This window comes from Hylobates moloch, unplaced genomic scaffold (genome assembly GCF_009828535.3).
Source record: "Hylobates moloch isolate HMO894 unplaced genomic scaffold, HMol_V3 SCAFFOLD_7, whole genome shotgun sequence".
NCBI lineage: Eukaryota > Metazoa > Chordata > Mammalia > Primates > Hylobatidae > Hylobates > Hylobates moloch.
Window position 1 is genome coordinate 115,312,556 of NW_026652282.1, and position 27,364 is coordinate 115,339,919.

Here is a 27,364-nt window from a genome sequence, read left to right on the forward strand (position 1 = left end):
ATCAATTTCAATTTATAAAGCATATTTTTATTACAGAGAAGTCACATAGGGTGAGCATTTTAAGCCTTACCTTTTAGGTATAAAAATGTATTACTTTTTTTTTTTTTTTTTTTTTTTGAGACAAGGTCTCACTCTGTCACCCAGGCTGGAGTGCAGTGGCAGGATCATGGCTCAGTGCAGCCTCAACCTCTCAAGTTCAAGTGATCCTCCCAACTCAGCCTCTGAGTATCTGGGACAGTAGGCACGCACCACCACACCTGGCTGATTTCGTAAAATTTTTCTTTTGTAGATACGGGGCTCTCTCTATGTTGCCCAGAGTGGTCTTGACTCCTGGCCTCAAGCACTCCTCCTGCCTTAGCCTTTCAAAGTGCTGAGATTACAGACATGAGCCCCAGCTCCCAGCCAAAAATGTATTACCTTAAGATAAAATTATCTGAGGAAAGTGGACTAGAAATACAGATGAAAAGAGTAAAATGTTAAACATTTAAAAAAGATCTTCATGTATTTTAAAATAAAATAATGGTGGGTAAAAATGACCTTGGTATTTAGATTCCATTGAATACCTTTAAAAGAGTGAAGTAATTGCATTTCAAATGCTGATATTTACAACAGATTGGAAATAAACATCTTTGCAACCATTTATGCTTATAATTTTAAAATTGCATGATAAAAGTGTTTAAGGGGACACAGTTATTAAAAGACCAGGGAGTGCTAAGAATGGCATAATATCACTTCTCTGCTTTCCTCTCAAAAAACGCGTAACCTCAATCTAATCATGGAAAAAAAAAAACATAAAACAAATCTTAAATCGAGGGACATTTTACAGAGTAGCTGACCAGGATCTTAGAAAGTGTCAAAGCCACAAAAGACAAAGACTGAAGAACTGTCAAATTGAAGGAGGCTAATGAGACATGACAATGCAATGCCAGGTGGGATCCTAGATTGGCTTCTAGAACAGAAAAAACACATTAGTGGAAAGACTGGGAAAATATGAATAAACTATGGTTTAGTCAATATTATTGTACCATTGTTAATTTCCTAGTTTTGATCTGGAAACTGTGCTATGGTTAACTCAGTTAACATTAGAGAAAGCTGGATGAAGGGTGTTCAGGAACTATCTATCTGCACGATGTTTTCCCCAACTTTCATGTAAATCTAAAATTACTGTGAAACAAAAAGTTAAAAAATTCCAAGGCAGTCTCAGGCAAAAAAAAAAAAAAAGTTGAAAGATCATTAAGTTACATGAGTCACAGTGACTATAAGATAAAAAGCAAATCGGTACAGCTCTTCCCAGTTCTGAGACCTGAGAGAAACTCCTCCACCAGTTCCCTTGCTGTGTGCCAATGTGATAAGGCCCTCAGAATCCTCTTGCATGAAATAGCGACAAGCCAGGTGCATTTTTCTTTCTGTGGGTCTGCATTGTGCACTGAGAGGATGCTCACGTCTTCCTCAAGTGCACGTGTTCAATTTATTTTCTTTTTCAAAAGGGTGTTTTCCCTGATTACAAAAGCCATATAAACTTCTTATAGAAATTCTGGAAAACAAAGATAACTACAAAAAAGAAATTTAAAATGCCTGCAATTGCACCACCACAATGAGTATGTTGGGCTATTTCCTCCCAGTCTTTTTCCATGCATATATACATGATTTATGGGTTTTTTCTTTTAATAAAAACAAAACTTGGCTGGGTGCAGTGGCTCATGCCTGTAATCCCAGCACTTTGGGAGGCCAAGGTGGGGGATCATTCGAGCCCAGGAATTCGAGACCAGCCTGGGCAAGATGACGAAACCCCATCTCTACAAAAAAATACAAAAATTAGCTGGGCATGGTGGAGTGCGCCTGTAGTCCCAGCTACTTGGGAGACAGGTGGGAGGATCGCTGGAGCCTGGAAGGCTGAGGCTGCAGTGAGCTGTGATCGTGCCACTGCATTCCAACCTGGGCAACAGAGCGAGACCCTGTCTCAAAAAAAAAAAAAATTCCCACTTTAATTGTAAACATCTCTCCACATCACTCCATATTTTTACCTTTCTGAGCCCCAGTTTCCTCAGCTGAAAAATAGGATTATAAAGTTGTTGTGAGGATTAAGTAGATTAATATTTGTAAAGTTCTTAGAATAATACCTGGTCCGCAGTAAGCTCTTAATAAATGTGAGCTATTATCATGAATGTCACTGTCACCCAGATTCCTTCTGGATGACCATCCATTTTTATATGGCCTGTGGGTCTTAGTTTAGTGTCATGGCTGTTCCCTCACTTCCCGTCCCCTCCTCTTACCCCTCTCTTCACTGGAGTTTAGAACTTGCCCAAGGTTATATAGTGAGAGAGCTAGGCTTCCAACCTAGGTGGTCTGTGTAGGGAAGTAGTTCTCCAGCTTGAGCACGCATTGGAGTCACCTGGAGAGCTTGTTAAACCACAGATGACTGGGGCCTATCTCTAGTTTCTGATTCAGTAGGTCTAGAATGGGCCCCAATAATTTGCCTTTTTAACAAGTTCCCAGTGACACTGAGACTGCTGGTACCTGAACTACACTTTGAACATCACTGATATATAGATTCTGCACTCTTAACTGTCTTACTATACTATCTAGGTCATTCCCCTGTGAAATCCTTTGTTGACTCCCTCATAACCTTCAAGATAATGCACAGATGCCTCCTTAAAACATGCAGGGCATACCAGGCACAGTGGCTCATGCCTGTAATCCCAACACTTTGGGAGGCTCAGGTGGGCGGATCACCTGAGGTCAGGAGTTCGAGACCAGCCTGGTCAACATGGTGAAACCCTGTCTCTACTAAAAATACAAAAATTAGCTGGGTGTAGTGGCGGGTGCCTGTAATCCCTGCTACTTGGGAGGTTGAGGCAGGAGAATAGCTTGAACCCAGGAGGCAGAGGTTGCAGTGAGCTGAAATCATACTACTACACTCCAGCCTGGGTGACAGAGTGAGACTGTCTCAAAAAACAAGCAAACAAAAACATGCAGGGCATTTCATGATCTGGCTTTATTTAAATTTCTAATCTAATCTCCTCTGGAACCCTCCATACACCTTATGTCCATCCTCCAAAGCTATTTTTCCATCTTAGAATGTATCAGAATATACCAGAAGCTCCTTCTGGCTTCTGTTTCTTCTCGCTAGGATGTTTGCACCCTCACACACTCCTTTGGCCAATGATGCTTGACAAATTTATTGTGCTTTAAGGTTAGAGATTCATCTCAAGCATTACCTCCTGCTAGAAGCCTTACAAATTCTATTTCCTACCCCTACTCGAAGCTGGAGTGAGGGGTCTCCTTGCAGATCCAGCTCCCTGGCCTTTCCTCAGTCACACTTCTGCTCTCATACTACTGTAATTTTCTATACATTACTTTCCCTTATAATCAGGACCTGTTTTATTCATCTCAGTATTTCTAATGCCTGACACTTGGTACATAATTGTTGAATGAATGTATAAGGTTGATGCTTAAGGAATATTTCAAGAACAAAATAACGATATTAAAAACTTCCTGGCCAGGCGCTGTGGCTCATGCCTGTAATTCCAGCACTTTGGGAGGCCGAGGCGGGCAGATCATGAGGTCAGGAGATCGAGACCATCCTGGCCAACATGGTGAAACCCCGTCTCTACTAAAATACAAAAAAATTATCCATGATGGCATGCACCTGTAGTCCCAGCTACTCAGGAGGCTGAGGCAGGGGAATCACTCGAACCCAGAAGGTGGAGGTTGCAGTGAGCCGAGATCACACCACTGCACTCCAGCCTTGCGACAGAGCAAGACTCTGTCTAAAAACAAAAACAAAAACAAAAACAAAAAACTTCCTGGTGAAAATAAGGAGTCAGGAAGGGCAAACTACCCGTTGCTCTAAGCCTGCCCCAGTGTCACAGAATTTATTGACCATATTTTATCCCATTACCTATCTCCCTTTCCCCCTTTCTCTCCCGCCTCCTTACCCTCATCCAGTGCAGGAGACACTCTGCCCATACTCCTCAGGCTATCGTTACCAGTCCTTCTGGCCCAGTCTCTGATTACCTCCCAATTTCCTAAGGCTGCCTCCTTTGCTGTGGAGAGAGAGCCTCACATAGGCACTCCTGTCTCTGGTAACACCACAGGACCTAGACAACTCCAGTTAGCAAGGGTGTGCTCCCCCTCCCTCAGAAGTAGGGAGGCTTGCAAATAGAAGGAAAGGGCTAGGGTCATCTCTCTCAAGTGACATGGATTTCCATTCTCCTTCTGGATTGTGGCTTATTTCACTTAAAAGGGAGCCTTTAGCGCCTCTTAGAAGAGTGGAATGGGATCTTCTCTCATGTCATGTAAATCTCTCATTTTTTTCTCATTCTGACATAAAGGCAGATAATGAATGCTGATTTGCCTTGTAATTTATGAGTTATTTGAATAGAGGTTTCTCCGTGAAGATCTAAGAGGCATCAAGACAAGCTTCATATTTATATCTTGCTTCTCTTAATGACTGGCTTTAAATTTCATCAAAAGAGTTGTGGGGCAGCCAAAGCAAACAGTAGGGGGAGTTATACTTTGCAAGTCGTAGCTATGAGATAGGACCAGCCAACTCTGGTAGAAGTTCAAACAGAATAGGTCACTAAACAAATAACTACTACAACAAGCAGCAACAACAACAAACCCTCAGGAGGACAGAGAATCTAATTTCCAGGATGCCACCTTATAATATTCAAAATGCCCAGTTTTCAACAAAAAATGTATGGGATCTGCAAAGAAATAGCCCATACACAGGAAAAGAAAACAATCAATAGAAACTGTCCCTGAGGAAGGCCTGACGTTGGACATTTTACACAAAGATTTAAATCAGCTATTTCAAATAGGTTCAAAGAGCGAAAGGAAACCATGTCTAAAGAACTAAAATATGAGAGTGATATCTCAATAAATAGAACATATAAATAGAAATTATTTTAAAACAACCAAATAGAAATTTTTGAATTAAAAATATAATAACCAAAATGAAAAATTCACTAAAGATGTTCAATGGCAGATTTGAATGAGCAGAAGAAAGAATCAGCAAATTTGAAGATACTTATATTATCCAGTGTGAGAAACAGAAAGAAAAAAGAATGAAAAATGTCAGAGCCTCAGACACCTGTGGGACACCATCCAGCATAACAACGTACGCTTAATGGGAGTTTCAGAAGGAGAGGAGAGGAAGAAAGGAGTATAAAGAATGTTTGAAGAAATAATAGGCAGAATCTCCCCAAATTTGATGAAAAACATTAACCTACACATCCAAAAAGCACCACCAACTCCAAGTAGGATAAACTCAAAAATGTCCATATCTAGATACATTGTAATCAAACTGTGACAAGCCAAAGGCAAAGAGAATCTTATAAGCAGCAAGAGGGAAGTGACTCATCACATACAAAAGACCCCCAATAAAATTAACAGTTGATTTCTCATCAGAAACCATGAAGACCAGAAGCCAGTGTGATGACATATTCAAAGTGCTGAAAGGCAAACAACTCTCAACCAAAAATTCTATCCCCAACCAAACTGTTGTTTAAAATGAAGGAGAAATGAAGGCATTCTCAGTTGACAAAAAGTGAGAGTTTGTTGCTAGGAGATCTTCACTACAAGAAATGATAAAGGGAATCTCTCAGGCTGAAATGACAGGACACCAGATAGTAGTTTGAATCCACAGGAAGAAAGAAAAGAACACCAGTAAATGTAATATTTAAAGGTAAATGTTAAAGATTTTAAGGTATTTTGTAACTCCCTTTTTTCCTATCTGATTGAAAAGACAATTGCATAAATCAATAATTATAAATCTATGTTGATGGGCACACAATGTATAAAGATGTAATTACGATGCACATTTTATAGATGAGGAAACTGAGAAATGGGGAGGCAGTGTACCTTTCCCAACATCACACCTCAGTCAGGAGGCAGAGACGATATGCCTGCCTGATTGCAGAGCCCATGAGTTTAAACTCCTTGCTATGCTACTATGTAAGGAAGAGCCGTGGGCCTCTCCACGTGGCTGCTAGTTGAGCTGTTGGAGGAAGCTCAAAACATCCTGTCTAAAATGCTCCTTGAAATCTTCCTTCATAGATTTCTCCTGTATTCCTCACAGTGTCCCCAGCACAATGCTAGGCACACAACAGACACTGAATAATTCCAGTTGAATTGAGTTTCTCTAAAGTGACCTACCTAGCTAAGGGACCTAAAAGAAGAGGTGGCTTTAGCAAGGAAATTATAAAACTAGATACCATTCATTAAGTGCTTCCCATTGTGCCCGGCACACAGGCACTCTGCTAAGTGTTTATATGTATTCAAGTTATCTAGATTCACCCACCTAAGAACCCTGTGAATTATGTACTATACTTATCTTGTTTTACAGAATGAGAAAACTGAGGCACCACGCATTGAGTAACTTATGAAAAGTCCCACAGCCAGTAAGTAGCAGAGCTAGAACACGACCCCAGACAGTCTGACTCCAGAGCCCATGCACTTTCCATTTGACCATGTCAGGGGCAGCTGAGACTTTTCCAGCTATAGTTTCCAAACAGGGGACTGACACTCAGAGCCAGGAGTATGATTTCAGGAGTGGCAGAAAGGTGCCTTCTCTCAATCTCTCTTTATTAATCCACCCACCTGCTGGCTAATGCCTGAAATTCCACTCTTAGGGTTCTTGTCCCCTGAAACAAAGGCCCAGAAAAGAGCATATAAGCCATTATGATATTCTTTCCATAGAGATAGGTGTTTTCTGGTTCTTTGTTTTTTCTTTCTTTTTTTTTTTTTTCCAGATGGAGTTTCGCTCTTGTTCCCCGGGCTGGTGTGCAATGGCTTGATCTTGGCTCACTGCAACCTCCACCTCCCAGGTTCAAGTGATTCTCCTGTCTTAGCCTCCCAAGTAGCTGGGATTACAGGTGTGCACCACCACACCCGGCTAACTTTGTATTTTTAGTAGAGACGGGGTTTCACCATGTTGGCCAGGCTGGTCTCGAACTCCTGACCTCAAGTGATCCACCTGCCTCAGTCTCTCAAAATGCTGGGATTACAGGTGTGAGCCATCACGCCTGACCCCAGAGAGACAGTTTTGTTGTACACATGTGGACAGCACGTGAAGATGCAGTCCGATCCAGGGGTGAAAGCACAAGCACATGAGGACCTGAAGGCTCCATATGAGAGAAAGGTGGGAGCCTCCACGCTGCAACAGACAAATGTGACCATTTTTGAGAGGGCCAGCCTTTGTCAAAAGAAAGTCATTGGTCTGGAAGCTCTTCTTCACAGCCAGCATTGAGTTTCTGAGAAGGAAAGTGTTTATGTGAGAGTTTAGAGCAAGGTTTCCCAATGGGAGTGGGTGCTGAAACCCCCAGAGTTGTCTATTTACCATAGAATTCATTCATATTCAATAGCTATGAATAATTACTCAAGATGAATTCTTTTTTTTTAAGAGATAGGGGTCTTGCTCTGTCACCCAGGCTGGAGCACAGTGATGCCATCATAGCTTACTGCAGCCTCAAAATCCTAGGCTCAAATGATCCTCCTGCCTCAGCCTCCCAAGTAGCTAGGACTATAGTTGTACACCACTATGCCCAGCTAATTTTTTAAAAAATTTTTTGTAAAGATGGGGTCTCATTATGTTGCCTAGGCTGGTCTCAAATTCCTGGGCTCAGGCAATCCTCCTGCCTCGGCCTCCCAAAGTGCTGGGATTATAAGCATGAGCCACGGTGCCTGTCCCAAACTCCTCTGATTGTCAATACTGTTATTGCTTCCTGGGAAATAACTCCTGTCTGACTGTAAAGTAAGAGAAACGGGGCGAGAAAAGGATGGAGCCGCCTCTTGGTATGGAAGTTGCAGCTGAAGGAAACGGCAATGGGGGAAGTGCTCTTGCCTGGGCTTGGCTCTGTCCTTGATGGCTGTGTGACCTAGAGCAAGCCTCTCTGGCCCTTCCTCTCATCTCCCTCAGCTTCACTTGCCTTCTATATGCTGATGGTGCCCATACCTGTATCATCCTCCTAAAGGTCTCCTCTGAGTGACAGAGCTGTTTTCCCACGTGAGGCTGAGAGCTCCTCCAGAGAACACTTATGAAAAGAAACATCCCTTAGTTTTACATATCTATCTATAAGAATGGATACATATGTAACAAACCTGCATATTGTGCACATGTACCCTAAAACTTTAATAATAATAAGAAGAAGAATAAGAATATGAATATTCCTGCAGCCTGACTTCACAACCTATGCTCTGTGCTACATTGTTTTTAATTCCAGCACCACTACTTCAGAGCTGTGCAACTGAGATGAATGTGCCCAAGCGTCAGTTTGTATCTCTATAAAATGGGGATATAATTGTACCTACCTGTCATGTGAATGCTTTTCACTGTGCCTGGCACATATTTAATGCTCAATATAAAATGCTCAACTTTTGAAGGTGAATAAATGAGCAATGGTTGGATTTGATTCCCGAATTCTTGTTTTTGTCAATAGATTAGGTCCTTGCTCCATTTTTGAGACATTTAAATCAAATAATCAAATAAAAGTCCATTCAAGCATTAGCAACAGCCTTCTCATCTAGACTACAAGCTAGACTACCCTAGGGGCCTGCTCATGAACTTGCAAAAGTACTTGGCCTAGTTGGAACTTTGTGAATGCTATCTAGCAATATTGTAGGCCTGCTACTGCCGGGGCAGAGCAGAGAGATTGGCACCATCTGACTGGAGACTCGGTGTGGTCTATTTGGTGGGATTTCTGGGGCATTGGGAAGCTCTGCCCCTGTTTTCCCAATCACACCCTTCTGATTCCTGAAATCCCTAAAGTGTCTTCTGATAAGACTCAGTCCAAAAATATCTACCCTATGAGTTCTTATCCCAGCACTATGGCCTCCATGTGCTCCATCCTTGGGGGCTTTTGCCTCCTTGAGACGCCTGTCAATACACAGGTGTAAAAAATTACCCGGGATTGATGGCAAACACCTGTAGTTCCAGCTACACGGAAGGCTGAGGTGGGAGGATCATTTGAGCCCAGGAGGTCGAGGCTGCAGTAAGCTGCGATTGCACCTGCAAGTCATGCCCTAGGATCTTACCAATGAACTCCCAACTTGTAGTTAATTCCTTAACAGGGCTTGACAGAGTGGGGGCACACAATGGCAACATGAACTGGAGGGATGCCTTCCAGCAGGAAGGGGACTGGTGCAGATGGATATGGGGGCTGGTGTATACATCCTCTGACCCTACCTCACTGCATGCAGCCCTTGTGTCCCTTCCTCCAGATTTCCTAAAGCTCCAGACAGAAATTAAATCCAGCATCTGAGAAGCCCAAGATTAGGCCATCAAGTCATATCAATTTGAGCTAATGGGTGCAGAGGAGGCTGTTCTACATGATGGATCATTTTTCAAAGAGATACAGTTTTATGACTGCCCAGCCGGTACAGTAGCATAGAACTAATAGCTAACCAAGGGCTGCCAAGTTCCAGGCCTGCCAGATCTGTTTTAATCGCAAGATAAGAACCACTCATAATTAATGCATTTGGTCTGTATGTGGGCTCTACTACACTCCTCACCAACAGTTTGTTCCCTGGGTTGTGATGAGCATGTGCCCACAATGCTTACTCCATTTTTTAACAGGATCTCAAAGAAAACCCAATCTTTATGAAGCCCAGCCCCTGGAAAATGCTCTTAAATGCTGAGATAGGGCCATTCAAAGCAATGACTGAGGTTTGGTTGTTGCCAGATTATCAAAAAGCACAACTGTGGGCGAAGAGAAACCTCAAGCTTTATTAGAATGAAACATCAGCCTCCTGAGTCAGGAACGGATCCTACCTTCCTTATCTGCAAGGAATATGTCCAATGTCCTTCCTAGGAATATGTACAATGTTACCCAAATATCAGCTGAACACATTGTTTTTGTGGGCATCAAGTGGAGAGTGGGAGGTAGTCAGAGAAGCCAGAGATGCAACTTTGTGGTTACTTAACCAGCCTTGGAGTAAAAGACGTTCCCAGCAAGCTGGGAAGAGAGATGGCGAGGGGCCCACACCACTGCTCCCTAATACTGCTGGGAATAGACACCCACTGCTGTTTCCTCCCAGGAAAAGTGAATGAACAACAAGGATCCTGTGTGCCTTCTCCTGCCATGGTACACACACTCACACACCCCCTCATACACAAGTCCTTTGTTGAGCCCTGAGGCAGGAAATGGGAAATTCAAAAGGAAGAGCCTGAGAAACCATTTTATTTCATTTCAGGGGGCTTCTCACCATCCCTTGAAGGAGGCAGTCCCAAGTGATATAGACCAGAACCCCTCTCACAGAGTCTTAGTTCACATCCTAGATATAAAACAGAGAACTTCCGGGGCTTAGAAGTTTTGTCTGTTGGGGGAAATCTCTGCAGGCTCAAAAAGTAACCCAGGGTTGGTCTTACGGGTGTGGTGGATTTGTGTTTCAGTGAAGTGAACACAGAAAAGAGGTGAGTATATATGTACACACAGAAATCACAGGAAAAAACTCCAAAAACTCACTTGTGCTAGGTCTTGAGGGCCAGTCCAACAGAAAGATACTTGCCTTTCTCCTTCAGACTTCGTTGTCAGTCTCGTTTTCTTCGTCCTGTGGAGTAGCGGGGAGATTTGGAGTTCATGAGGATGGACACACAGGCAGTATGTGCCCCAAAGCCCTTGGCCAGGCAGTAATGGGGGCCTCAGGAATAGCTAGGGCTGTTTCCTCAGAGAACTGGTCATGTGAAAGGACAAAGGCTTTGGATCCTCAAAGGGCAAGAGGATTCCAGATGGAGCAAAAGCTTAAAGGCAAATCTGAGCAGGGTGGGTTGGCAGGGGTGCTAGGGATGAGGATGAGGCCTGGTTTGAACAGAAGGCTCAAGGCTGGGAGCAGTGAGAGGTGAGAGGGAAAAAAACCAGATTGTACTTGTCAGATACTGCAGGCTGTTGGCATGAGAGCGTTCACTGCCCTTCCCTTAGAAAAAACAAATGTTTGCAGACCGATGTGATTTTATGAACTGCAAGCTTTAGGACCCTGCCTGTTTAGTGGCCTCACCTCTGGGGAATAAATCTCTTGTCTTCAAAGATCTGTATGGGTCCTAGGAAACCTGATTGAAGTTCTTTCCTGGATGAAATACAGTAAACCAGGACAACTGTGCCTGACATCCCACGAGTAAAACAAGGAGGTCTGTGCCTAGCTGTGCCTTGTTTGGGAGGGGAGCATTCTGGAGGGAGCCACAACTCCCATCTGCTGCTTAGCCAGCCCTCTCAAATGTGTTAAGTTGAAGGTTCAGAATAAATCCTCCACGTGAGTTTTCCCCAAACTCCATCCAGGGCAAACTTCCACACTTAGCCTGTTGTCCTCAGTCCACTGGCAATGACCTAGGCCTGATCTCAAAGGCAAAGCCTGGCTGGTTTCGGGAGAACTATTAGCACTGGGAACGCATGGGGCTGGGGGGCTCCCCACAGCTCAGCAGACCCAGTGCTCCCTTTCTCTGCTCTGGGGACCTGCAGGAGTTAAAATGCAGGCTTAGTCCCCCACTCCACACCTGCAGAGAGGACAGCAAGCCTAATCTGCCCCCAATGGCTGGCATACAGGGGCCTCATTCACAATTCACTGTGTTTCAAGGCCTCTCGCAGGCTGCTCTTCCATGGGCCTCTTTCTAATGACTTGCTACCGCGAACAGCCAGGCTGCTCTAATCTTGAAGATAGGTCTGAACCTCCCTCCCTCAGCACATTTTTAAGGAATGGCGTTCCCTCCCCTCTCTCTTTTTTTTATCATCATCAAAATATATTCACAAAACACCCACATCTCTGTCCACACTATAAATCAGGGTGGGGAACCTCTGGCCCACAGCCCAGATCTGGCCCTCAGCTTGATTCATCTGGCATGTGGGGGATACTGTACTTACTGCCACAGCTGCAACCCAGAGAATAATGCCTCCCTCCCCACCACCTCCCACCCCCTGGACTGCTGGGGCCATCCCCTTCCAAATGGAGCCTCGAAAATAGCCAGACTCAGATGGGGGGTGGTGGCTCGTGTGGCTATTTCAGTTGCTATTAAACAGGAAATGGGACTACAAAGCCAAGGAGGTGATTTTCATAATGAGAAAAGTCACCATTTTGTGACCATTTTACTAATTTCCAGGACTGGGCTGAGAAAGCATATCACCTATATTTTCTCGTTTAACCTTCCCAACCCTTTTGCACTAAGAACTTCTGTTTTCATCTGCAGGGTAGGAAGCAGGGGCTCAGGAACCTGCCTAGTGCCACGGCTATAAGGAGCACAGCTGGGGATCAAATTCAGGCCCAGCTCACATCAGAGCCTCTGTAACCAGTAGCAACCTCTGTAACCTTACTGGCTGCTGGATAACTTGGAGGTGCTTGCTCTTGCGATTTTTGTCTCATATCTTTTGCTTGTCTCTGCAGTATATGCAATAACCATGTGGTTGTTCTGCAGTGACTATAAATTCTACTCCACTTACTTAAGTGTGACAACCTCTGCTCTAAAGATTTGTTAAAAAAAAAAAAAAGAAAAGAGAAGAAAAAAGAACTGGAGAAAGAATTAGAGGGTCGAAATAGTGTTTAACAGACTACTTAGAATTTTAAAAGGCAGTAAAGCTCTTTTCAAGTCCAGAGCTCAAAGAAATGGATTTGCCAGGAGGAGTTTATCACAAAGATTCCCTTTTTCTATTTGCTGATATAGGTCATAGCTAATAGGGAAGAGAGAGAGAAAGGAAGAAAGAGAGAGAGAGAGAAAAAACACCCTTCGGTCTTACTCAGCAAGACACCTCTTCAAACCCTCCCATGGTATCTCAACTGGCACAACTCCTCATCTCCTAAAAGACTGCCTTGGGATGGCATCTCTGGACAGGTGAGCTGAAGCCCAAAACTTATGCCCCAACATAATATAGTATGTCTCTGGGCACCAAGAAAAGGTTATAAATCCAGAATTACCCAGTAGTTGAAAGGCTAAAAACAAAAAGTGGGCAGCGGGTAAGTTCAGAGCCCCCAATGTCAAAAAAAAAAAAAAAGGAGGAGGAGGAAAAAAAGGAGAAAGGAAAAAAAAAAAAAAAAAAAAAAAAAAAAAAAGAAGGAGAAGGAGAAGGAGAAGGAGAAGGAGAAGGAGAAGAAGGAAGAAGGAAGAAGGAAGAAGGAAGAAGAGCCGGGCGCAGTGGCTCACGCCTGTAATTCCAGCACTTTGGGAGGCCGAGGCAGGCGGATCATAAGATCGAGAGATCGAGACCATCCTGGCCAACATGGTGAAACCCTGTCTCTACTAAAAATACAAAAATTAGCTGGGTGTGGTGGCATGCGCCTGTAGTCCCAGCTACTCGGGAGGCTGAGGCAGAAGAATCGCTTGAACCTGGGAGGCAGAGGTATGACAAACCCACACCCCCGTCCATTGAGGACAAGAATAAAAAAAGAAATGTGGTTTTGGCCTGGTCTCTGAACCTGACAGCTGATACAAACAGCCCTGGCAGTGCAATACTCCAAATGAGTACGTCTTGTCCTCCCAAGATCTTTGGAAATCGAAGCTTTGCTATGCTCATTACTGAGAAGGCTCTGGCGCCCTTCAACCCATTTGTATCTCTTCAACCTCTCACTAAACATTTGTTGTCCGGCAGGCACAGCTGCGGCCTCCTAAAAGCCATGGCCCCAGACCTCTGGGAAGCTCCCCTGGAAGAGGTCAAGGTGAGGAGTATCCCGAAGGGCACTGTGTTTGATTCTAGAAGCAAGTGGACACCAGGACACCACAAGATTGATCACGAGAAATCCATGCCTCTGTTTTCAGAACTTGCTTGCATCTTTCCCCGTGTGGCACTCCAGAAGCCAGTAAGTTGGAGGAGATTGATTCTACCCAGAGAGAAGTCTATGAAGACTGCAAGAGTCTAAGGAAGTAAATCAAAATAGCAGTGCATCTAGCAGCCCGGTGACCTATTTCCTGAATTGGATGTTGGAATCGTCTTCCCACAGAACAGCCAATTGTGATGTGTTAGTATTTTCATGCTGCGCAGCCCTCTGGCATGGAGGCGCTGCCCCATTCCTTCCCAAGGAAATTCCACTGCAGGCAATGTTATGATTAGTGGACTAATAACACTTGTCGTTGGAACACTCAGACAAAGCTGCAATGTGGACTGGCCTCCAAGTCCCTTAATCACCTATTTCATCATCTCGACACTGAAGCCCTGGCAATAGGGATGGACTTGTGGATCCCAATAATTAAGCAAAGGGACAGCTGCTTCCTTGCATGGGGATCTCCCTTCCTTCCATTCATAATCCCAAGCCGATCCGGGGTGTTAACTGGTGTGGTTACCACGTCTAATACTGGATGGCAGCTAGAAAAAGAGATGCTGCAGGCTAATTCTGAAGCAAGTCACCTGCCTGTTCACTCCTAACATTCAGGCACACACACTTTCCTTGTGATTAGCTTGCTGGAGTTCTGGACAGGGGCCAGGGGAGAGGCCAGGAAGTGTGTGTGCGCTAATGCACCTGCCCCTGATTGGGAGCACCACTGATCCCCAACATTCTAGCGGTGTGCTCCATTACCCTTCCTCCTGACATTGCATGGGCAGTTGGAAAGGAGATGTGGAAGCTCTAACCATGCTGAGGTCGACGAAAAAGCTAGTTTGGCTTATGGGAAGTCAGGTGGGGGCGTCGAAAGGAAAGTCCACTCTATTCCTTTATTCTGGTTCCTTTTGATTGAACTTTGAACCAAATCGGAGTTAATTCGCTGAAGGCAGATGCTTACGGTGTTTGAATGAACTGATTTAGAAGTGAGCATGGATAGAAGGAGAATGGATAACATAGACAAGTAGGGGAGGGCGAGGCTGATGCAATCACAGAGGGAGGAAAAGAATCTTCAGGGACTTGCTGATTTCTCAGAACTGCCGGTTATCCTCACACCAGTGCACTTAACCTTCTTTGTGACATCGGGGCTTCTTGGCCACATCTTTGAGGGAAGAAATAAACATATAAAGAGAAAACTAAGACTAGGGAAAGGGGGAGAGTAGTGAGAGCAAGACAGAGAGGGTGAGAAAAAAGAAAATAAAAAGGAGAAAGGTCAATTATTGTTGGAAGGTGGCGTGTTAACAGCGATGTCTGCAAGCCCTTAGCAGAAGCACTGGAGCTCTGGGGTGCCTGGAACTGGCTTCAGGGAGAAGCACTTTCCCAGCGCACAGTATTCAATTATTTGAAACACATCAGCAGTTCTCTCGAAAACAAGACACAAGGCAGACAATCCTCAGCTATTTTATTCCCACAGATGTTCTGTTCTATCTCCAAGGTTCCTGACATAACTACACTGTTCATAGGGTTCAAACGGGCTCGTTCCCAGGGTGAGACAACTGCACCCAAGCCAACTGAGCAAATCCCAGGTTTCCAGCCCCCCTGGACCCAGGTACCCAGAGAGAAGAATTGCTTCTGCTCTCTTCCCCACCCTCTCTGGGAAGTACAAACTGTCCGGGTGACCAGACAGCTCATGGAGCAAAGGCTCAAACATTTTCTGGGAAAGTCCCACCCCAATCTCTTTCCCACTGACCTTTCCAAAATTCATTTGGCTTTGTTTTTGGGCTCCACAAGTTATGAAAGTTATCTTCCAGGGGAGCCAGAGATGAGGCATTCCCAATGTGGGATTTAGAACTCTTCATTTCCACCAAAATGCCAGAGTAGAGTTTTGGGGCTATTGTTTCTCCCTCATATTTAGACAATGATGCAAAACCTGTTGATTTGTTTAGACACAATTGTCCCTCAGCAGGACAGATGGTATTCAACAGAATGGAATAATTAGGAGATTTAAAAAAAATAATTATGTGGGAAAATATGGTTGGAGTCAAACATGCCTGGTAATCTATATGAGGAATTCTGGTTTAAAATGTGGGTAAAATTTATCATTGTAGATTCTGTCGCCTTGTTATCCTGAAATATAACTCCTTATCGACAAGAGATGTTTCATATCGTGCTGCTAAAGACAAACATGATTTTTTAAGACTCGTGGGAACAGTGACATGAAATGTTCAGTTTATTTTCATCTCTTCCTGGGGAAACTGAAGTTCCTGGTGAAACAACTTTATGAGGCAACGGCTTAATGACACAAAATGGTTTTAAAAAAATAACACAGCAGGGTGGGAGTGTGTGTGAAAGGGACTGTTTTGTTAAATTGATTTTTTTATTCGACTTCGAGGTGCCTTTGGCTTTTCATAGCTCAGGGTCCAAAAGTGGGAACTTTTTTTTGAAACAGACACTTCTGGAAATGCAAGCTTCATGTGTAATGCCCCTTCCTAGGCAACATCACTCCTATGCCTGCACTGGTGAGGATAAGAGAGCCTGCCTTCAACACTATCCCAAGCCAGCTGACTGCTAGAGCAAACAGGAAGCCTCAGTGCAGGGAGGAATCTGGTTAATTCCAGCTAATGCTCTTGGCCACATGGCTTGCCTCTTGCCTCTCTCCATGGCCAATGCTACCAAGTTCTCTTTTACTTGTGTGATCTGACAAAGATAATGCAGCATGTTTTCGGGGTGCCCGAGCCAGAATGGCAATGTACAATAAGATCTGCCCCATTCGAAAGGTCTGGGCACCAGGAGAAATACTGTTTTTTGGATTAGTGGATTTGGGATTATTATGTGCATTTTATTTAAGTGAGGCATTACTTAAATCTGGTCTTGATTTCAAAGATTAATTGTAACTTAAAAAATCTATAATTCTTTGGCACTGTCTACTGAAGCTGAACATACACATATCCTAGGACCTAAAAATTCCACCCCTGGGTATACCCAATGGAAATATATGCACATTTGCCCCAAGACACAAATACAGGAATATTCATAACCACATTATCGTAATGGTAACACTGCAAGTAATTCAAAGGCCCTTCAAAAGTCGAATGGATCATTGTGATAAAGTCATTCAGGCTGCGCGTGGTGGCTCATGCCTGTAATCCCAGTACTTTGTGAGGCTGAGGCGGGCAGATCACCTGAGGTCGGAAGTTCAAGACAAGTCTGACCAACATGGAGAAACCCCATCTCTACTAAAAATACAAAATTAGCCGGGCGTGGTGGCGCATGTCTGTAATCCCAGCTACTCGGGAGGCTGAGGCAGGTATATTGCTTGAACCTGGGAGGCGGAGGTTGCAGTGAGCCAAGATCATGCCATTTCACTCCAGCCTGGGCAACAAGAGTGAAATTCTGTCTCAAAAAAAAAAAAAAAAAAGTCATTCAATAGAATACTATACTGCAATGAGAGTGAATGATCAACAGCTGTAAGCAACCAAGGAGATCTCACGAGCAAGATGTTACGCAAAAGAAGCCACACACAAAAGAGTATGTCCTCTATGATTCTATTTATAGAAAACTGAATTGCATGCAAAGCTAATCTATGCGTTTAGAGGTCAGGACAGTGGTTACCTTTGACATGGAAGTCGCTGAGAGGGATATTAGGTTGAATGGCAGCCCCAGAAAAGATATGACCATGTCCTAGAAGTTGTGAATGTGGCCTTCTTTGGGAAAAGGGCCTTTACAGATGTAACTAAGTTAAGGCTTTCAAGATGAGTTCATCCTGGATTATCTGAGTGGGCCCTAAATCCAATGACAAGTATCATTATAAGAGATGGCAAAGGAGAAGGCACAAAAGAGAGAGAAGCAGAAGGCCATGTAAAGACAGAGGCAGAGAATTCTGAAGTGATGCAGCTACAAGCCAAGGAATGCCTGGAGCCACTAGCTCCAGGAAGGAAGAGGTAAGGAGGGATTCTCCCCTACAGCCCCTGAAGGAAGCACAGCCCTACTGACATCTTGATTTCAGACTTCTGGCCTCTGGAACTGCGAAGGAATACATTTCTGTTGTTTTAAGCCATGAAATTTGTAGTAATGTGTTATGGCAACCACAGAAACTAATATAAGGAAAGTGTTCTGTTTCTTGATCTGGGTATTGGTTACACGGGTATATTCATTTTGTAAAAATCCATCAAGTTGTACACTAATGATTTGTGTACTTTTTGACATGGATATTATGCTTCGATAACAATTTTATTTTAAAAAATCCATGATTCTATAATCCGGTTTCCAATTACCCACCACTTTGGGTAAACAGAAGCTGGATTTCTGAGGTTTTATTGTTTATGTTTAAGACATGCTTCACAATAGCAGAGCCTTTTTACCAAATCAAAAAAGTATATCCGTAACGAATGTATGTTCATAGTCTTTCCCTCCACTGTAATACGGTGAGGAGAACTTTGGAAGAAAAAATGTCAGAAGCAATGAGCAAACATCTAATTTTCATACTTTCCTTTTTGTTAAATTAGGTAGCAAGGTAGTTTAGGGGTAACAAGTCTCTGAGACAGGAACTGTCTGGAAATTTTGGATAAGGAATAGATAGACATACCCAGTCACCACGGAGGGAGAGAGTAACAACACCCTATTTTTGCTAAAAGCAGTTCAACTGTGACCCCTTTGTGGTAAACAACAACGATAATAAGCCAAATCCTAACCCCACCTTATTTGGCAATTTTGTAATGGGTGGGAGAAGCACTGTATACAGTCTGTCTGTTATTTAGAATGAGATGCAGAGATGGTGTCCTCTGTCTTGGAAGAAAAAAAAGAACACACTTGGCAGCCTATAAACAGTAAAGCAGCAGAGGTTTCAGATTTTTCCAAAAGAATGAGATGGCTCCAAACTGAGCATGTTTCCCATTTTCCATTCCCTCCAATCCCAGGCAGATGATTTTGAACGTGCACTCTCCTCTCACTGACTTGGAAGAAGTCAGCCCTTGCCAGAACTGTGGACTCAAGAAGAAAGCCAAGTGCAGATGGAAGTGGCTGTGGAGAGCAGGCCTAAATTCCCTCAGCAGGGATTACTGAGGAACAAAGCTGGCAGAGTAGGGATTTCAAACAGTCACAGGTGTGGGGGCTTGGTGGGGGATGGGCAGTGGGGAAGAGCCTTTTTCCACCCTCATGCAGTCAGTTCTCATGTATGGCTGTCTAAAGGGGGCCACTGCTGTCTAAATCCAGGTATTGAATATGTAAGTTCAAAGAGACCTCATCACTGAAGATGGGCAGACAGGCTTACTGTTCCCTCGATAACAGAGTCGACACTTCCTGATTATCCCTGCCCAGGCACCGAGAGCACAGGACTGTGGCTGCACAGCCCGGAGCATGGAGTGCGAAGTAAGGAAGACAACAGTGGGCTGGGCGCGGTGGCTCAAGCCTGTAATCCCAGCACTTTGGGAGGCTGAGGCAGGCAGATCACCTGAGGTCAGGTGTTCGAGACCAGCCTGGCCAACACGGTGAAACCCCAGCTCTACTAGAAATACAAAAATGAGCTGGGCGTGGTGGCACATGCCTGTAGTCCCAGCTACTTGGGAAACTGAGGCAGGAGAATCACTTGAACCCAGGAGGCGAGGTTGCAGTGAGCGGAGATCACGCCACTGCACTCCAGCCTGGGCGACAGAGCGAGACTCTGTTTCAAAAAAAAAAAAAAGAAAGAAAAGAAAAAAAAGACAACAGTGGTCGTCTCCTTTCAACTCTGAGAGGGTTTTTTTTTTAAGTCCAAAGTAGGAATCAATAAAGTTTTGGCAATGGTCTCAGTGCTGACTTCCTTAAGGGGCTAAATTAGGTTCAAATTGATGACTCCTCTGTCCCCTCCTGCATTGGAATCCTCAAATGTGTGTGTTTTGTTCCATTTGGATGTCCTGTCTTTCCCCTTTTAGGGTGTAAGCTACAGCAAGGGCTGGGCCTCCTGTTTCTGTTGTCACCTTCTAGCTGTTTTCATCTACAGGCAGTTGTTAATGTAAAAAGAAAGAAGAAGGAAAGAAAGAGAGAAAGAAAAGAAAACAGAAACAGAAAGACAAGAAAATAAAAATGAAGGCAGAAGTGAAATAGCACATGTTTCACAGCAGTCCACTCTAGGATGGCCACAACAGTGAATTCTTCAGCAAGAAGAAAAACCATGCTCAAGGATTTGTTTGAGAGGGATAAATGTGAAATTACGGGACAAAGAGAAAAAAAAAAATCCCACCTAGAAGATGTAACAAGAAGGGCAATGTTTGTGAGGCCAGATAATAACTAACTGACTTGAAAAGAAGTCAAAACATTAGGTAATGCAAAATTCTAAGCCTGAAACCTTGACTCTAACATATATTGCATGTTTTTTTCCTAATTCAGTTTTGTCTGTATGACATTCCGGCCAAATGTTCTAACCAAAAGCCCTTGGGGAAAGACTGAACATGAGACAATAGTTCATAATTCAATTCCATCAGCATTCACCGAATGCTTACTATGTGCTCCACTATCTGTTTGGTGCTGTGGGGAATGTGTAGAAAGCAGAAAATACAGTCAATGCCTGAAAGAAGCTTGTCATTTTGTCGGGGGGGGGGGGGCGGGGAGAAGACTTCCAAACATAAAATAATTAAAATAATTTAATTAGAAAATAAAGACGTAGTAAAGAACCAAAAGAAACATAAGTTACAGCAAAGATGTATAGTTCAGGCAAGAATGAATAATTAAACACCATAAAAATTCTGAAAACAGTAAGAAGAGGTCTGCAGGATACAAATAAGGTAGCCTCCTGGGATGTAGGGACAAGGCCAGCCAATGTCACTCTCTGAAACAAGAAAAACTCTAGCCATTGATGCTATTAAGACTAGGGTACTATCTCAAAATTAGCAAGAGACTGAGAGTGGTTTCTAAAATCTCAACCATAAGGGATCAATTTAAAGGGCTAACCAATACAAAATAAGTTATCTTGATGTGGTTGTGACGAAAGTTTTTGGTAACCGAACGTGAATACTGAATAAGGACATCTGGATTGTAAGACATTCTCAGCAAGTGTGTGGCATTGTTTAAGGAAGAGGACATAAGTTCTTTAGGCCATCAGAAAGATACATTTTGGGCCGGGAGCGGTAGCTCACGCCTGTAATCCCAGCAATTTGGGAGGCCAAGATGGGTGGATCACCTGAGGACAGGAGTTCGAGACCAGCCTGGCCAACATGGCGAAACCCCCCATCTCTACTAAAAATACAAAAATTAGCTGGGTGTGGCACATGCCTGTAATCCCAGCTACTAAGGAGGCTGAGGCAGGAGAATTACTTGAACCGGGGGTGGAGGTTTCAGTGAACTGAGATAATGCCACTGCACTCCAGCCTGAGCAACATAGAGAGACTCCATCTCAAAAAAAAAAGAAAGAAAAAGAAAAAAAAGATATATTTTGGATGGCACCAGAGGAAACAACCTAGATGCTACTCTTCTCCCCACTCCCTTCATTATGATTCCTTAAAGAATAGTGGATACCCTAGAATCATATCAGGTGGCCCCGCCACTTATTACCCACATAGCCTTGGGGACTGACTTCATTTCTCCAAGCCTCTGTTGCCACTGCTGTAAAATGGGAATTATCATAATACCTGTCCCCGCTGGGTTATAGCGAGGAGTCAATTAAGTAATACATGTCGAGTGCTTAGCACAGGGCCAGCCACATAGCAAGGGCTCAGTATATTGTTTTTGTCAATCAGAATAACCTCCTGATTGTCACTAAAGGCTAGATAAACTACTTATGAGTTTTGGCTTTGGACTCAGATCAGAGTCTACCTGTTGACTCTCTGTGCTCTGCTATTTACAAGCTACGTGACTTTGGGCAAACCAGGCTGTTGGTTATTATTATTTTTGCGGTTTGTTATTTTTGTACTACCAGCCTGGGTTCCTAGGTACCTTGATACTGGGATTGGAAGTTAGAGGACACAAGCATTTCAGGTCCTGGAAAGACACATACTCCTTGTCATTGAATAAATCGGTGTTCCAGATTACAGTCTCTTCTGAGTCCAGTGTGTGTGTATCAGTCTCCCAGAGTCTCCACTGGGTGATCTGGGAGTTCCTGTCTCAAGGACAAGCCAGCCTCTCTTGTCACCATCTACCTTCCAAAATGAGAAAGCTTTTGGCTCATAAAACTAGAAATCCAGAGGCACATGGCTTCAGGGCCGACATAATTCTGTAGCCCTGGTTCCTTTTCCCCACTGTTCTCTTTGTCCTGGCCTCCTCCCCCGGTTGACTTTACCCTCAAGCTTGAGTGAGATGTCTGCAGCAGTTGCAGACCTCACACCCATGTATGACAACATATGGAGTGATAGAGATCTCTTTCTTAACAATGAGAGCTTTCCTCAGAAACCCACTGCAAACTTTCCTTCATCTGTCATTGATATGAATTTAGTCATATGCCCATTCCCAAGCCAATCCTTGTAGCGAGGTATAGCTGAAAAATCCAGGGACGTGGCATTACCAAGATTGGCTCAGACTAATCAGGCTCCACCCACTGGAGCTGGAAGCAATCCCCAAAACTATACTTATGTTAAACAACGTAAGAGGTAAAATGGATGGTGGGATATCAAACCACAATGGCTACCATCTTAAGCATAGGAGATCTGTACTTCTTAATGTTACAGATAATGAAAAATAACCCTACCATAAATAACTGGCCAGTCCCTGAAAGCCAGTTGAAGTTAAGGTCTATCTCAGTGACCTCTTTGGAACTATAGTCATATCCGCAGTAACAGGAATGTCACTGCCTGGAAAAACAGGGTCCTTTTCTAAAATGGGCTTTCCCTTCTGGCCAGACTCCTTGGTCCAGAACTGCAGTTGATAGGATCTTTGGGAGAGGTTTCCTTGGCCTTTTGTTTGAATATTGTGCCCCCTTTATGATTCTATACATGAAAAGGAAACCAGCCCTTTCCAGCTATGTCAGGACCCTGATTAATGCCTCAGTAGCAAGCACTACCCAAACCACAGTGAGTCCAGTTCCTTCCTTTCCCAGAAGGAAGCTAACATGCTCTCCCTTTGTTGCAAGGTGCTGAGTTAGAAAACACCAGCATTAGTTTCAGAGGGAGGTAAGTAATCCCTAAAATCTGTTCCCCTCCCCACCTCTCCCTTGTTTTTGTTGAATTTAAAATGAATTGGCTTGAGAATTGAAGATTCACCCAAGCCAAGGTTGAGGATAACACACATTGACACAGGCAAAGCCAGATTACTTGCAGTGCTCAGTGTGACACTCTGCTCTGGAGGGTATACAATCAAAGGCTTGTGGCCTGAGGTTCAGTTCCCATCATCAGCTTCCTCCTTGACCTGTTTTTAATTTTTCAAAACTCCCACCCCTCTTGCAGAATAGTTTCACTTCCTTGCCTGACCTCTGCTTTGTCTCGCTGGGCAGGTTGCCTTGTTCTCCTTCAGCTGGCCAGGCTGGCTGGCTGCCTCATTGTCCCAAGAGACAGGAAGGCACCCTTTACATCTCTCTGCTGTTGGTCCATTTTTACTGCCTTTCTGGAGTTAACATCAAGGACTTTAAAAACATCTTGGTAAAGGCAGATGTAGAGGCTAGATAGGATTGTGGTCACCTTGGCCCTCATTTTTCTTGCTGCTTACAGAGTAGGAAAATTGAATGCTGTTTTTGGACTTGACCCAATACCTCTTCTGTCCAGAAAGCCCATAACTCACTCTCCAATGACTTGTTTGGCTCCACTGGCCATATCACGTATCATATATTATAGATGATATATCACAGTCATTGGCAAAGTTAACTGATGCCCAGGCTCCACTCACAGATCTCAGCATCGAGACTGCCAGAGGTAACCATACATTAACATTAGTGAGACATGGTGGGCTGTTAAACCAATCTGCACAATTTGAGGTGAAAGGGTGGAAGTGAATAGACTTCCAAGTCTCTTGGATTAGTATCAGTATAATTTCTTTTGGACTGTAAATACTTCAAAAGATCGTATTTTCTACATTGCTTGGATTTTGTTTTTCAAATCATGTGAATATTGTTTACAGAACATTGTGCTCAATGTTCAAGGGGCTACAAGGGTTTCAGTAAGGGATACAGGCCACATGCTTCGGAAAAAATAAAAACAGCCCAAGGCAGTATATGCTAAGAGGAATGGTATAGAGTAGGCTATGAGGGCGACAGAAGCACAGAGGACTTTATCCTTAGTTGATGTGTAACAGCTTAAACTCATTTCTAAGCATTGCCCTTAGGCCTTCTCATTCAGGACAATGACATACTCTGGGAGAGGTGGGGTGGAACACCACCGACCACCTAGAGTTAAATGAAACCTCTCATTAACCCATGGCCAATCGGCACCAAGAGCAGCCTGTTTAGTTGCTTGTTTCCTGTGGCTAACACCTGCCTATCCAGGAGGCCAAAAGAGCATATGCCCAAAGGTTTGTGTGGCAGCTTGCATTCTGGTGGAGAAGAGAAGATAAATGAGGAGGGGGTGGGGAAAGTGGTGACCTGACCTCCCTGGGAAACACCCTGCTATATTTCGAGTTGCCTGGTCACTCAGCTTAATGATTTTAAAAGAAGACATTATTTTGTTCAGTGGCCTGTAGTGAAGTTTGCACTCTGCCAAGGAAGAGAAAATATATGTGTGTGGGAGTGGGGAAATGGTAGGGACCTCCTTGGGAAATTCTCTGCTAGTCACTCAGCTTATTAATTTTTAAAAGAGACATTATGGAATCAGAAAGAGAACCCTGGCCTGAGAGTTAGGAAACTTGCTGTGTGGCGGGCCTGTGAGCAGATGCAGGGAGAACATCAGCCTCTGGGAACCCCAAAGAGGCATTCATAATGATGATAATGCCACAAACATTACAATGTACACCACTTAACACTTTTCAAAGCACTTTTGCATTCACTACCATAAAATCATAGAATATTAAGAGCCAGAAAAAGACTTCGAAATTATCCAGTATGGCTTCCCACCCTAGACAAGAAGCGCTGTGAGAAAGCCAGCTTAGCAAGTAGCACGATCTCCATTTTATAGAAAAACAAACAGGATTTAGAGTTTAAGGCCAAGGTGATCCAGTCAGTTAGTGACAAAATTGGCCTTAGATACGCTAATGCCAGGTTCTCTCTGTGCTATCACATGTCTCTTTTGTTTTTAAAGGTACAGTTTCAGATTTTGGAAGCCGGGGCGCAATTGTGGTCAGATGGAACCAGCCGGCCAACATGTGAAACCTCTGTACTAAAAAACAAAACGCCTGTAATCTCGGCTACTCAGGAGGCTGAGACAGGAGAATCCTCCTGTCCGCCTCCACCCGGGAGGCGGAGGTTGCAGTGGGCCAAGATCACGCCACTGCACTCCAGCCTGGGCAACAAGAGAGAGACTCCATCTCAAAAAAAAAAGTACCGGTTCTAGTCACCTTCTGGGCCTTACCATGTAAGTTTACATCTAATTGTTCTCGAATTGCTTTAGAAGCTTCAGATCTGTAAACCCAACTACAGTACAAATCTTTGAGGGCCAGATTCATATCTGATACTGCTACTGAATCTCCTGTCTTCTCCCCACATCACCAATGGTAAGGGATCTTGGAAGATATTTAACAAATGCCTGGATGAACAAATTGAAATTCTAAAATTTCTGAGTAACTCCTTATCTGTTAGAGGCATGCCAAATTCTACTTTCAGCAGTTTTATCCTCATCTTTGAAAAACTTAATTTGGTCGTAGCTACCGGGGTTACTCAGGCAGCTTGAATTACTCTGGTATCAGGGTTTAAATGAGGGGAACGTCTTGATATTTTACAGCAGATGGATGAAATGACTGGCAAGGCAATTACCTAGGTCTGATATTGGCAGGTTGAGGCTCTAACTTCTGTTTTATTTCTCTTTAAATCCCTAGCTGGAACTATAGAGACTGGAGAAGTCGTATTGTCCCTTTCTGGCCAATGGAACATATTGAACAAGACACATTTTGCTTACTTTAAATTTTAATGTTAGAAGAAGAGTTCTCATCAGGGTTACTCACTGTCATGGGTTTTTGACATGAATCAGCCTTTTCTAAGAGTGTTAGGCTGCAATGAAAACAAGAATCAGGCTGGGCATGGTGGCTCACACCTGTATTCCCAGTGCTTTGGGAGGCCAAGGCAGGAGGCTCACTTGAGCCCAGGAGTTCGAGACCAGCCTAGGCAACATGATGAAACCCTGTTTCTACAAAAAATACAAAAATTAGGCGGGCTTGGTGGTGCCTGCCTGTAGTCCTAGCTACTCGGGAGGCTGAAGCATGAGGATTGTTGAGCATAGGAGGTGGAGGTTGCAGTGAGCCAAGATCATGCCACTGCACTCCAGCCTGGGCAACAGTGTGAGACTCTGACTCAAAACAAAACAAAACAAACAAACAAACAACAACAACAAACAGGCATGGTGACGTTTGCCTGTAGTCCCAGCTACTCAGGAGGCTAAAGTGGGAGGATCCCTTGAACCTGGGAGGTTGAGACTGCAGTGAGACATGTTCAGGCCACCGCATTCCAACCTGGGCGACAGAAGAAAACAAGAACCAAATGCCTACACAGAAATATCCACAGGACTGACGAGGTAGCCAAAGAGTGCACTCGTTTCTGAAGTTAAAAATTTGAGCTTGTTGAGATATTTCTATCAAAAAATCAAGATTTTAAATTGCTGCCTAATACCTGGATTTTAAAGACAACTCTATTCAGTTCATAATTAATTCTTTTCATGTTATTAACATATAGAAAAATACTAGCTGATCAGTTTCCATTTCTATCTGCTCATTCCTTTAATTTTTCTCCTTTCCCACAAATAGAAGCTGTATTGCAATAAGCATATCTTGCCCCTGGCCTCCATTCCAAGAACATCTGGAAAGAGTGTTAGTTAAATAGCAATGGGCTTACACAGTGCTATAATTTTTCTAGCTATAAGGAAGCCCCCACCATCTCCACTCCTATCACCAGAGAGGCGTGGGTGAGCTACCCCAAAGCTCTTTTGCTTGGAGAACAAGAGGAGAACAAGCAATGGAATCTTGCAGATAACCCTAACCAAACACCACCCAGGCAGAAGGGCCCTAACCTGTCTGGTGAGATTCCTCTAAATACATTTTATACTATCAAGGCTTAAATTCATCAGAAAAAAAAACCAATGGAATTTATCAGAAAATGTTTAAGAGAGAGTAACAGAGCTGCTGGGATATACTCAAACATAACTTTCTAAGCCTAAATTGCATAATATCCTTTTTCCAGATCCTTTTAGTTTGTTTCTTATTCCAGAAAGAACCTTATATGGAATTGCACGCATTTGGCTCAGTACGAATTTGGCCCATGTTGAGCCTCTTAGACTTGGCCCACCACAAACTCATGCTGTCAACCACAGTTTGGTTCCCATCACTGCCCAGTTGTTCCTGATATACTGTATGCTGTGAATATCCCAATCTTTCTCCTTGGGCCCCCAAATCTTCTTCCTCTCAAGTCTCCCATTTTTAGTAGATGAGCCTGACAATTCGGTTGCTGAAAACATTTATGCTATGGGTCTGAACTCCCCTAGCTATTGGAGATGTGAGAGCATCTCTCATCAGATGAAGATTTTTCCTAAATACTAAGTTACTGCCTCCTACTCTGCTCTAGAATTCATCTCTTCCCATTTTCTTTTTTTTTTTTTTTTTT

The 27,364-nt window shown here is 43.7% G+C and overlaps 1 protein-coding gene across 1 annotated transcript in view; it reads right to left on the minus strand.

Moving 5' to 3' along the window:
- Positions 1 to 27,364, minus strand: part of PLAC1 (placenta enriched 1) — a 209,995-nt gene that overhangs the window by 164,956 nt on the left and 17,675 nt on the right. Inside the window, exon 2 of the mRNA XM_032756448.2 lies at positions 10,467 to 10,551. The gene's annotated coding sequence lies outside the window, so the exon portion shown is untranslated. The remainder of the gene's footprint in view (positions 1 to 10,466; positions 10,552 to 27,364) is intronic.